The 9,973-nt window shown below is 41.6% G+C and overlaps 1 protein-coding gene across 2 annotated transcripts in view; it reads left to right on the forward strand.

Annotated features, from left to right (window-relative positions):
* EDN1 (endothelin 1) overlaps positions 1–9,973 on the forward strand; it is a 98,253-nt gene that overhangs the window by 11,646 nt on the left and 76,634 nt on the right. For both annotated transcript variants that reach the window (XM_063605153.1, XM_055113188.2), the window contains exon 2: positions 1,483–1,602. The gene's annotated coding sequence lies outside the window, so the exon portion shown is untranslated. The remainder of the gene's footprint in view (positions 1–1,482; positions 1,603–9,973) is intronic.

A 9,973-nucleotide genomic window follows, 5' to 3' on the forward strand; every position in this document is an offset into this window, starting at 1 on the left:
TATTGATTACCTATTTCAGTATAGTTAGAGTAGTTTAAAGTTGCTAGGGTCAATTATAATGTAAAAGACATCAATAATGCTGTTAGATGTTTTAAAAAAATAGAAAAAAATCTAGTGAAAAGCTACGATTTGAAAGTATAACAGCTGTGAAATTGCTACCTTTCCTCCTTCTGCTCATTCATCATCTCCTGGCTTGCAGTACGTTGGAGACAGTGTCTGGGGACTGAATTGAATAATTTGAAGGGGGGAAATGATACACCTTTGTAAATTAAACACAACTGCCAGGAAGATTGATTAAATACAACTTAACTGAAACCTCATTATAGATTCAGATGAAGTTCCTCATCAGTCTTTCTACAGAAAAAAAGAAGAAACAGCTCCCAAATCTGGATGTGGTTTCCCCTGGAATAGATCTCACTTTTTAAGAAGTTTTCCTTCTGTGGTGTTAAAAAAAATCATTTTTTTTTCTGCTGCTGTTTTAGAAATCCTGAAAAGTCATAATGCCCGATAAATGAATGCCCCATTTATGAGTCACATTTACTTTTACATATATATGTGGGAGACTCCCTAGAGGTGTATCTGAAGATTACTAATGGAAAATCTTGATTTATTAACTCAAGGGAAGGTACATAGACTGTCTCCAAGAGTTCTGTACTCCTCTCTCTTATAAGAGTACTTTGAGGCCGGGCGCGGTGGCTCACGCCTGTAATCCCAGCACTTTGGGAGGCCGAGGCGGGCGGATCACGAGGTCAGGAGATTGAGACCATCCTGGCTAACACGGTGAAACCCTGTGTCTACTAAAAATACAAAAAAATTAGCCGGGCGAGGTGGCGGGCACCTGTAGTCCCAGCTACTCGGGAGGCTGAGGCAGGAGAATGGCATGAACCCGGGAGGCGGAGCTTGCAGTGAGCCGAGATCGCGCCACTGCACTCCAGCCTGGGTGACAGAGCGAGACTCCGTCTCAAAAAAAAAAAAAAGAAAAAAGAGTACTTTGAATAATTTTCCCTCACCACTTTCCATCATATATATATGTATATATATATATACACACACACACACACACATAGATATTTATGTATACACATACATATATTTACATAAACACATATGTATATTCATACATACATGCATGTGTGTGTCTATATATTTAGTATTGCCCGATTTTGAAAACTAAAAATGATGCATTTTCACCATAAAGGAAAATCATGTAATGCAGGAAAGAGCAAAGAAGAAACTAACAAATCCCACAAAATCACATCTCCCCAAGGAAAAAAAATTAGTTTGGTCCATGGTGAACATCATTCTAGATGTCACTTTAAGCCTATATTGCAAACTAAAATGCTTTCGGGAGTCAAGAGGAACTTCCATGGTTGAGACTGATGTGAGGAGACTCATTCAATCCTCTCAGTCTACCTTGAGCGTTTGCACATGGTATGGAGAAATATTTCTGTACCCTAAAAAAAATTTTTTTTTAAACTACAGGGCAAGCAAGATGATATATAGCAACCAATGCTTTCCTTGTTGGGAGAACAATAAGAGTGATGGCAACTGTGGCAAACTGAAGAAGACATGCCCCATCCGGAGGGCACAGGTATTTCTCAGGTAAAGCAGGTGATTGCCAAGTGGCAATGTGGTCCCAGTGTTGTCAGAACTTCTGTTCTGCTAGAAGTGAGACATTTGCCTTCGTACTAGAAACTTTCTAATTTAAAAATATTTTCTCAAAATTGTTTAAAGACTCTATGTGGTGGCTCACTCTTTTAATCCCAGCACTTTGGGAGGCCAAGGCAAGAGGATTGCATGAGCTCAGGAGCTCAAGACCAGCCTGTGCAACATAGTGAGATTGCATCTCTACAAAAAATACAAAAATTATCCGGTGGTGGTGGTGCAGTAGCCTGTATCCAGCTACTCAGGAGGCTGAGGTGGGAGGACGGCTTGAGCCCAAGAGGTGGAGGTTGCAGTGAGCCAAGATTGTCCCACTGCACTCCAGCCTGGGTGACAGAGCCAGACTTTCTCTCTCTCTCTCTCAAAAAAAAAAAATTGTTTAAAAGTGCTGCAATGTAGCCTACTCACTGCTATTTGTTAGGGACAGTTAGATAAATGGATGGATAGAAAGATCTATAGATAAATAACCAGCAAGTCAAATGATTGTTTAAAAATAAAATAATTCTATAGAAGCTACTTACTTTAAAAAAAAATCACAATTTTACTTAAACTTGATAGAAGAAAAACAGGCCAGGCGTGGTGGTTCACACCTGTAATCCCAGCACTTTGGGAGGCCAAGGCGGGCAGATCACGAGGTCAGGAGATCGAGAACATCCTGGCTAACATGGTGAAACCCCATCTCTACTAAAAATACAAAAAATTACCCAGTGTGGTGGCACATGCCTGTAGTCCCAGCTACTCAGGAGGCTGATGCAGGAGAGTCACTTGAACCTGGGAGGCAGAGGTTGCAGTGAGCTGAGATTGCACCACTGCACTCCTGCCTGGGTGACAAAGCAAGACTCTGTCTCAAAAAAAAAAAAAAGAAAGAAAAAGAAAAAGAAACTGACATTAAACTGAAAGAGTTGCTAAACTTCATTAAGCATTTCTTCACCATCAAAAGTCTTCTAAACTTAAGAAAATTATTGTGGAAAACATTATGAGATTGGAGACTTAATTATTACAATAAATGATCACTGTATTTTTAACTACAGGTATATGCTTTAGTTTAAGACTATACAGATTGACTTCCTACTTTTAGAAGATTTCTACTCCTTAACTAATATTTCCTTGGTTTGTCCCAAGACTATCTTATCAGGCTTAGTCCACTTTTCTCAGAATGGTAGGGAATTATGAGAATCTCATAATGCGAAGTGGTCTTCCTTCCTTAGTACTTCTTCCGGAGGCGGAACCATAGCACTTCTGAATCTTCTGTTTCTTTTTATAGACTCTACTCTTTGATGTTTATGGAATAATGCTATGCCCTTTCCTTATTTGGTTGTTGCTAGAGAATTTTTTGCATTCTTAAAAACCACTTCTCGGCCAGGTGCAGTGGCTCATGCCTGTAATCCCAGCACTTTGGGAGGCTGAGGCGGGAGGACTGCTTGAGCTCAGGAGTTTGAGACCAGCCTAGGCCTCATAGCAGATCCCCGTCTCTACAAAAAATATAAAAATTACCCAGGTGTGGCGGTGTGTGCCTGTAATCCCAGCTACTTGGGAGGCTGAGGTGGGAGGATTACTTGGACCCAGGGTGTCAAGGCTGCAGTGAGCTGTGATTGTGCCACTGCCCTCCAGCCTGGGTGACAGAGTGAGAACCTGTCTCAAATAAATAAAGAAATTAAATAAAACAATTTTTCATATAGAGGTATCAGAGAAAGTGGTTTTTATAATCCCTACAAGATTTTGCTGTATTTATCTAGAAACTTTTCTCAACTATCTTTAAAGCTAGTATAATATTTACCAAGAAACTGTTATATGCAATCAATATTTATCATACCAGATAGTGTGACTCATAAAGTTTATTTTCAAGCACTTGTGGGTGTATCATTAATTTAGCAATCATATACTATCCTATATCATGCGGCTGTAATTACATGTCTGCATAGCCATATATACTATATATCAATTTCCTGGGTTATTCGACAGTGGTGCCCCCAGTTACGTTTTTAAAATTTAATGTATTTTATGACTAAAATAGATCTTATAGATCAGTCAACTCTCATCTTACAGATGATGCAATTGAAGCTCAGAGATCAATTTGAAAAGCTTTTAAGTCCTTCAAGGGACTGGAAATCACTCAAGCTTTTTGTACCCTCACTCCTTTTTTCATCTCTGGTGTGTAGAACCACACCTTGTGTGATTACAGATAGATCAAGCCCAATAAGAAATCTGCTGCCCTAAACTCCAGTATTGAGAGGCTGCTGGCGGTAAGTGAAGATGTGAAGGCTTTCCACATTTTCAAACCAACCTTCCTGCCCATGACTTCATAAGCCTATGGATGCTGCTTACCTGTGTGTTAAGGTGTGGTAGGTGCCGGCCTTCATGGTCGGTGAAAATGTATCTGTATTAGTCCGTTTTCATGCTGCTGATAAAGACAAATCTGAGACTGCACAATTTACAAAAGAAAGAAGTTTAATTGGAAAATTAAACTTTTCCAATTGTGGCGGGGAAACCTCACAATCATGGCAGAAGGCAAGCAGGAGCAAGTCAAGTCTTACATGAATGGCATCAGGCAAAGAAAGTGAGCTTGTGCAGGGGAACTCCTCTTTTTAAAACCATCGGATCTCATGAGACTATCATGAGAAAAGCATGGGAAAGACTTGCCCCATGATTCAATTACCTCCCACTGGGTCCCTCCCACAACACATGGGAATTCAAGATGAGATTTGGGTGGGGACACAGCCAAACCATATCAGTATCTATCTCCAGATTTTGTAGTAAAATATAGATTCAGGGAATAGAGCTTCAGAAACAAAGTACCCCTTGATTTACAACTACCTATTTTTTTTTTTTTTTTTTTGAGACAGGGTCTCACTCTCTCATCCAGGCTAGAGTGCAGTGGCATGATCATAGCTCACTGCAGCCTCAACCTCCTAGGCTCAAACAATCCTCCCACCTCAGCCTCTCAAGTAGCTTGGACTACAGGCACATGCCACCATGTCCGGCTAATTTTTGTGTTTTTTGTAGAGAAGGGGTTTCACCATGTTGCCCAGGCATCTTAAACTCTTGGACTCTAGTGATCCACCCAACTCAGCCTCCCAAATTGCAGGTATTACGAGTATAAGCCACCGTACCCAGCCGTGACTACCTGATTAAGAGAATTTCCCAATCTAGAAAGCTTAATCACCATTTGGAGATCAGAAGTCTGGATGAAAGAAAAGAACTACCTTATTTATCCCTCTGAGCATTTTATGTTATATAATATGCTTTTTAAAATATATTTTGACCAGATGCTCCCTCCTGCACCAACCCCTCCTCGCCACCAACACACATACATGCTCTTGTGTGTGGGATTTGTTGTTGTCATTGTTGTTTGGCTTTTGTAAAAATAGGTGCTGTGGTCAGTACAAATAATCCAGTGGTCTTTCACTCATCACATTGACTCCTCACTCTCCATTCAAGATGCTTTCATCTGACATTTAAAATTGTAGGCATAAGCATCCCAGCACTTTGGGAGGCTGAGGCGAGCAGATCACGAGGTCAGGAGATCGAGACCATCCTGGCTAACATGGTGAAACCCCGTCTGTACTAAAAATAATACAAAAAATTAGCCTGGCCTGGTGGTGGGCGCCTGTAGTCCCAGCTACTCAGGAGGCTGAGGCAGGAGAATGGTGTGAACCCAGGAGGTGGAGCTTGCAGTGAGCCAAGATCGCGCCACTGCACACTCCAGCCTGGGTGACAGAGCGAGACTCTGTCTCAAAAAAAAAAAAAAAAAAAAAATCATAGGCATAAGCATGCAGGTGACAGTCAGCCATACCATCACATCCACATGTAACTATTTCCCTCATGGGAAGTAAATAACTTAGGAGTTTTTACTGAAGGACACAATGGTCCAATAGATGTGTGTGTATGTGTGTGTCTGCGTGTGTGTGGAACAATGTTCAACCAACCCTTGATACTTTACACTGAAGAAAAATTAAAAAGAGACCTAGAATGAAGAGGATTATCAATAATTTATTGAAGAAATTCAGTTCATTTTGATAAACATTCATTGTCAATTTATTTTACATTAGGAATAGTGCTATACTTCCAGCCCTGTTACTCACATCCTTCAGCATCTACATAAATTATCCATCCAAAACCCTGGCTTTCCGAGTTCCCAGACCCCTTTATGCCCACTCATTTGTTTCTCCACCACACCTTTGCTATATATTCTCAAGGCTTTTCAATATCTGTAACTACACCACCTCAGCAATCCCCATTTTAAGTGCCCTGTCTCTGATTACAGCCTCCAGGCTTTCCCTAATGTGCCCACTCCACTATCTTGACTTCCCAGATACTGCCAATCCATTGGCATTATTTTAAAACATCATTATTATTTTGAAATATGTCAAGAATCATTTCACACATACAAACAATATAAAGAATAACACAGCAGTCATATATCTACTATCTAACTATAGATATAAAATATTACCAAGAGCATTAAACCCCATTACATAGCCTTCCCAACTACATCCCCTAGATAACTACTATCTAAACTTTGTATTAATAACTACCATTCTCACTCATTAATTTTTTTCTTTTATCTCTCTACACAATACTGTTTAGTTTTGCATGCTTTTAAACTTATAATTACTGGGATCATACAGACTGTATTCCTTTATGACTTCCTTTTATTTTCTCTTGATGGAATGCGAGAGTCGTCCCTGCTGGCCTGCAGCACTAGTTCATCATTTTCACTTCCACGTGTTATTATACGATGTGAATATACCATCATTATTTAAAACACATGTTTCTGTTGATGGGCATTTGGTTCTCCCATTTGTTTGTTTTCAATTTCAAATGATGCTACAGTGAACATTTTTGAACACCTCCCTGTGCACAGATAAGTGTGTTTTTTTTCTGGAAGATATGGCCATGCCACGGGCATCCTTATTTTCAACTTAACTGGTGCTGTCAAATTATTTCCTGTGAATTCCCACCTTTTCCCCTTCAAGCAGCTCAGGTCCTTGCTTCTTTTCTTGCCCAGGTTAGATTCCCTGAAGCATCACTAAGTGATTCCTTTCCATATATTGTGGCCACCTGACCTTCCCTCTTTCACTGAGCCTTCCTAGCAAAGCCCCGTCTTTGGCTTAATCCAATTCTTATTATTCTGAACTGAATGTAGAGAATAACACAGCTCTGCTGACTGATCCGCTGCACCCATGCGACCTCATGGGTGCCCTTACTTCTACCAGGCAGTCCCAGCTCATTCCCTAAAAAATTCTCTTTCCCAGACAACTGTTGACACCTTTCTCCTCCAACTTCTGTCTTCACTCTCAAATGATGACCGTTTCCCCTTCTTTTACAATACTATAAAAAGCAACCCGAGGAGAACTTTCATGTCTTCCCACCTCCTGATCAGTCAGCCTACTGCCCGTGACCCTCTGCCGTCCCACCTGCCACAAAAGGGGAACTGTCTCTGATCCTGTCTAAAGCCAACCCCTCTTCTGAACACTGGGTTCCTGTCTGACACCGCTAAAGGCTTTCCTACTCTAATTTTCTCCACTGCTGCCACATCACTGTTTCCTCCCTTTCTGCAGGATCCGTCATTAGCATACAGACATGCTCGAATATTTCCCGTCTTAAAATAAAAATGTCCTATCCTCCTGTCTTCCACTTCCTCATGTATCTGCTTTGTTGTATGGTGAGCTCATCAAGAGTTATCTATACGGATTGTCTCTATTTCCTCATTCCTATCTGAGTTTTGACACACTCAGTGAAACTGCCATTGCCAAGCCATTGATAACCTCCATGTTACCAAATCCAATGATCAGCTCTCAGTTCTTATCAACTTTACAGCAACAGTTGAGCCAGCAACCTCTGAATGTTCAGAGAGGCTGTAGCTCTGTTGCTGACCCATTCAAACTGGTCTGCAATTTGAGTTGAATCCTGGGAGTTGAGCCTTGAATCTGCAGCTCCACCTGATTTTCTTCACTAGGCTTCCAAGGCACTTTTCCTGTTATCCTCTCCCTGCCTTTCCCTCCCCACTGCGGCTTCTTCTCTGTTTCCTTTTCTGGATCTTCTTTTCCTTCCTGGCCTCTAAATGTTTGAGTACCCCTAGGTACAGACCTCGCTTCTCAATCTACAGTCCACCCCCTGAAGCTCTCATCTGCCCCGTAGCTTTGAATACCATGAATATGCTGGTAACTCCCAAAAGCATATCAACAATCCCCTTTAAGGGACACTGATATGCACCCCTGTTTATACTCCGCATCTTTACTTGGATATCAATGGGCATGCGCACCAAACAGGGTTCTAGGTTCTTCCCTCCTGTTTGTCCACAAATAGCTCTACCCTCCACCTAGTTTCCCAGACCACAAACCTGGGAGTCATCCTTGATTCCTCTTTTTATCTCACATCCCACAACCAATCTGTTAGCATGTCTTGTCATCCCAAATTAGCATATGTCCCCTGACTCTGACCCATTTTCAGAACCTTCCCTACCAGCATCCTAGTCCAAGCCACTTTCCCTCTCCCAAGCTACTGCAGCAGCCTCCTAAAGATCTCCCTGCCTCCATTCTTGACCCTACACAGCATGCTTACAGAAAATCAGGCTGGTCTTTTCTTGTTTCCTTTCATCTTCCGAAATATTTATTGAGGTATAACATACGTTCCGTAAGGGGTTCAAATCTTAATGTTCAACTCAGTTTTTACAGATGCATTTGCTTTGGTCTGATGTTGGTGTCCCCTCCTCAAAATACATATGTTGAAACCTAAACCCAACGCAATAGTATTTTTTTTATTTTTTGAGACAGAGTGTCACTCTGTTGCCCACACTGGAGTGCAGTGGCACAATCTTGGCTCACTGCAGCCTCCACCTCCCAGGTTCAAGCAATTCTCCTGCTTCAGCCTCTGGAGTATCTGGGATTACAGGCATGCACCACTGTGCCCAGGTAATTTTTGTATTTTTAGTAGAGACGGGGTTTCACCATGTTGGCCAGGCTGGTTTTTAAGTCCTGACCTCAGGTGATCTGCCTGCCTTAGGCTCCCAAAGTGCTGGGATTACAGGCGTGAGCCACCAAGCCCGGCCCCCAGTGCAATAGTATTAAGAGGTGAGTTCTTAGGGGATGATTAGATCATGAGAGCAGAGCCCTCTCGAATGAGATTAATGCCCTTATAAAAGAGGTTAGACGAAGCTTACCTCCCCTTTCCCTCTTCCACCATGCTAGGATACAGCTAGAAGGCTCTGTCTATGAAGGCAACATCTATGTCTGCCCTTACCGGACACCTAATCTGCTGGCACCTTGATCTCGAACTTCCAAGACTTCAGAACTATAAGCATTACATTTCTGTTGTTTATAAATTACGCAGTCCAAGGTATTTTGTTATAGTGCCCAAACGAATGAAGACATTGTATGTGGAACATCTGTGAGGATATAGACCACTTCTAGCACCCCAGAAACCTCAACCATCACCTCTCCCAGTCTGTAACTCCCAAATGTAACAAATGTGACTTCTATCGTGATAGGTGACCTCCACTTTTTTGAACTTCGTACGAATGGAGAAATACTGAATGTATTCTTTCATATTTGGTTTCTTTCATCTCTTCATTAGGTTTGAAAAAAATTTCTTCTCTTGTATTTAGCTGTACCTTGTGATTTTTCTTTGCTGTTATCTTCCATTGTATGAATATACCACAATTTATTTATCCTTTGTAAAGTTAAAGAACATTTGGGCTATTTTTTAGCTTGGGGCTATTATGAGTAAATATGCTATGAATTCTCTTGTACACGATTTTTAGTGAACAGAAGCTGTTCTTTCTTTGGGGTATATTTTTCAAATTTTTCTATTTATTTTTAGCTTTATTTATTTATTTATTTATTTAGAGATGGGGGTCTCATTATATTGCCCACACTGGTCTCAAACTCCTGGCCTCAAGTGATCCTTCCATCTTGGCCTCCCCAAGTGCTGGGATTACAGGTGTGAGCCACTGAACGTGGCCTCTTTGGGGGTATATTTATTTGCAGGAGGGGAACTGCTTGGTCAACAGAATATGTGTGGGCCAGGCGTGGTGGCTCACGCCTGTAATCCCAGCACTTTGGGAGGTTGAGACAGGCGGATCACTTGAGGTCAGGAGTTTGAGATCAGCACGGCCAACATGGTGAAACCCCAACTCCACTAAAAATAAATAAATAAATAAAAATAAAACAAAACGAAAAACAAAAATTAGCCAGGTGTGGTGGCAGGTGCCTGTAATCCCAGCTACTTGGTACGCTGAGAGGCAGGAGAATCACTTGAACCCGGGGAGTGGAGGTTTCAGTGAGCCGAGATCACGCCACTGCACTCCAGC

Source organism: Pan paniscus, chromosome 5, assembly GCF_029289425.2.
Source record: "Pan paniscus chromosome 5, NHGRI_mPanPan1-v2.0_pri, whole genome shotgun sequence".
NCBI lineage: Eukaryota > Metazoa > Chordata > Mammalia > Primates > Hominidae > Pan > Pan paniscus.